The sequence below is a fragment of the Galendromus occidentalis genome, unplaced genomic scaffold (genome assembly GCF_000255335.2).
Source record: "Galendromus occidentalis unplaced genomic scaffold, Mocc_1.1 scf7180000075830, whole genome shotgun sequence".
Classification (NCBI taxonomy): Eukaryota; Metazoa; Arthropoda; class Arachnida; order Mesostigmata; family Phytoseiidae; genus Galendromus; species Galendromus occidentalis.
In genome coordinates, this window is record NW_003803820.1 from 160,556 (window position 1) to 164,335 (window position 3,780).

Here is a 3,780-nt window from a genome sequence, read left to right on the forward strand (position 1 = left end):
GGGAGTTTACATCACAGCGCTAGTCTCACGCAATGCACAACGAAGTGAGACGTTTCCACGCAAAACGGAAGTAGCCAGCTACTACCTTCCGTTTTTTATCATGCTATAGCTTACTTCCTGGTGTGCTGAGGGACGCATGTATTCTCATCGAATCGGCATTCATCCATGGGATTTGTGTTCCACGGGGCAGCGCTCACAGCTCCTGCTTGCACGAACGTCATCCGATCGGCTCGCGCTACCGTGCTGCACGTGAGTGTATCGTCTCCGTAATTTTCCGCTAAGGAACCGCACTGCTTGGTGAGGAGGTTACCGCAGGGCAAGCCGTGACTGGATTGAAACGGCATAACAGAGCTTCCCGTCCCGGGAGGACGCACTCCGGCGCGGAGTAACAACACTTCTTGGCCGGTTTCTCACTCCGCAGTTATAGTTGTTTTACAACGTCACAACTATATGAGTCTTAGTCATCGATAGCTTTGAACTGGCTCAATACGCTCATCGATCCAACGTTTGCCGTTGTTTTGTCATTCTTCCCGCTCATCGTCATGGGCTCTCGAGACTCGTCCCGACAGGTCCGATGAACCACGGTATGCCGAGGGAAGGTCCGCCGTGTATGGTGCAAATGGCGCCTCGATCGCAAAAAGATACATTTGACGGCCGAAAGACAGCTTGGCTCGGGGAAGCCTGGAACCCTTGAGATATAGCATTCTGAAGAAACATGCGAATCTGTCCCGTGCCTTCTGGGTCAATCGGTCGATCCGACAGGAGGAGTCGGTGCCCGAGCGGTAGGAGGCGCATCCATGGAGGTGCTTACCTCTTCAAAGGCGGAATATTTGCGTCTCTTCCGCTCGCGACAGTGAAGCTCTGGAGCAGTAGATGTTCCGCGTGTTCGGAACCATTAGCGCGGAAGAAACTTCCCGGCGGGGCATGATCTCGTCCCCTGACCAGTATTCCCACCGTGTAGCTCTCGCGCGGCGTCTCAAGACTGAAACCGGTCGAAAGCGCTCCATCCGGCCTCCTTCCGTGATAACGAGATTTGTGGTGCTGCGTCAGACGACCATGCACACGAGAGTGGTCTTACGAAGCTCCGAAAAGATTGCATATTCTTCGGAAGAGAAAGAGAAATCGATCGGGATCGGGAGTTCTTAGCATACTAGGCGCACGGCTCTAACAACATATTGTCCGTATAAGTATCTGAGATATCGGCCGAAGGCCGTGCAAAGCTCCGTTATTCACCACAGGAGGATAAGGATGTGGGATACGGATGGATAGGGCCGCCTTCTTGGAACCTTAGCCTCCAAAATCAAGCGCGTAGACACGTTTTTCTTGGAAAGAGGGCGGGGGCGAGGCTTTCCCTAATGACGCGTCTTCTCAGAGCCTGTACTGTCTCATCACGACGACAAATCTTGCCCCTGTAAGTGGGCTCCCGCCCTGAATACAGTCCAGCTTTCTCCAAAGAGAACGCCCCGTCTCCCCGGTTGCTTGGGGTTGGAGCCTCACCGCAACCCTGCCACAATATCCCCGCTCGAAGCAAATGAAGTTCGCAGGGGGAACTTCCATCGCGCCTGGAAACCTCTGCCTCGGTAACGACGCTCGCTGTTGAGTCTAGAGTCTCGCGCCCTCCCATAGGCCGGCTGAAGTTGCACGGGCAGCCAGTAGAGGAGATCCAGAGCAGTTCTCCTCCCTTCAGATTAATTTTGTCGGGAAGTTCAGCTCACGCATTCTATTGATCTACTCGGTCTGACTGCCTCATGAAGGATCGTACTGCGACAACAGACCTAGGGAAAATCGGAGGGTCGTTTCATACGAGGAAGGAACTCGCGCTCATTCGGTAGAATGATGGCCTCAGAGTCGCTAGCGGGCTGGCTGACTGACTGGCTGGCTGGGTGGCTGCATGGTCATCTGTCTGACACAAAAGCTCTGTACGTGCTACGGCCATCGTCCGCAGAATTGATTCCGACGCTCGAGGACCACACACAGAAGAAGCCGATCAAGCTCTAGCAGACAAGCAAACAGGCTGACTGCTGACCGAATAGAGGCCTTCTCATCTGATTCCGCAAGCTGCTCAGAGCCTGATAGTCTGACTAGGTTGCAAGTCTTTCCGTTCATTACAAGAGAGCATCCTCCCCTTATCGATGAGAACTTAGAATCCGGAGGAGCGGACTTGGGAGAACACTCCGTCTCGATTCTTCGAGCCACAGTCTATTTGTCACCCTCTGGGTCGCAGCGATGCGAGGGCTCCGTTTCGTTCGAAACATGAAGATCTCGATGTGAATCCCGAGATATTCATTCATTCATCCAAGTCCACTTTCTTCGCGTGAAGGATTTGGGAACGGCTCATAATAGTTCGAAAATATCACTTCGTCGTAGTGAGTACGAGCATTATCCAATGTTCATGGGGGTATGACATTTGGACACAAGTCTCCGCTTGAATCTGTCGTGGACTGCTCGGAGGTGCGCTTGGAGTATATCGCAACAGATAATCTTTCGGGACCATCTCTGCTCTGAGTTCGCAGTCGGAATCTCAAGTTGACCTCGGTCTGGTTTTCGGCCTGCTTTGCAGGCGGTGCTGGAGAAACCCAAATGTCTCATCACCTTGAGCCTCGAGGATGTATTACGACGGGAGCCTCGCACTTCTGCCCGCGAGCCTTGTCTTGAATTAATCCCTGTTACATTATGTGCTGAGCTTCGCACGACATATGCACATGTGTTTCTCCGGAGCATTCACCTTTGGGAGGATTACAGAATCGTCATCAATTCGCGAGCCTCCATCTCGCCTTGCGCTGTCGGTTAGTCGACAGTAGATAAGTACTCGTCGATGAATTTTCTCTCGTCTATCCTTTCCTTGCTTCGCTCTTCCACCCGTCTATCTGTCCGGCTGTCGGTGTAACTGCCTGACCGAACGACCACCGGTCAGGTGGTCGGTTGTTCCATTGAATTCCATCTGATAGAAGAAGGAGCAAACTATAGAAGCAAAGCGAAACCGATTCTGAAGATGGACCGCCCTTCGACCGGTCGCTGTTCCTACTGCCCTTGCTGCCGCCGACGCTGGCAACTACGACGACTACGATGATGTCGATGAAGGCGGGATCACCATAGGAAACCGACGGCCGGCGGCCGCCGTCGTCGTTGTTGTTCTCGGTGTTGCTGGCAGAGCCAACAAGAGAAGGCATGCCTCCTTTTCAGTAGTCAAGAGCCGCGCTTTGATGCTGCCGTCACTCTGTCTCTGTGTTCTTTCCGTCCAAACATTCGACCATTCAGCCACTCAGTCAGCCGGCCTGCCGACCGTCCAACTGGCTAAGCAAGCAGGCGAGCGAGCGACCGACAAACCAACCATTCATTCGACTACACATCTGAACCGCCATTCGTTCGTGGATCTATTCCAAGTGTTCAACAAAAAATCTTTGTTTATTTTCCACGCTTTCTTTTGTTGGCACTCAGACAGCGGCGACACTATCGCGTGCCTGAATTTGATCATCAACGTCGCTGATTTTGCGGAGTCATTCGTCATGTCGTCTCCTTTCGCAAGCTTGCCGGGCTCGGTGGGTGATTTTCAGCAACAGAATAGAACTCGACGAAGAGAAGTGATATTGGTCCACGACCTGACGGAACGACAGACTCATTTCCAAGTCTGGAATTTCGCGAATCGCACTAGGGAAGACCGACGAATGAGCGGCGGGGACAGTGCGCAACACGCGAGTGTACACGCCGATCTGTGAGAGCAAAACCATCCTCCAAGCCCCTCCGTCACCACTCGCATTAATAAAGGGACTGACCAGAATA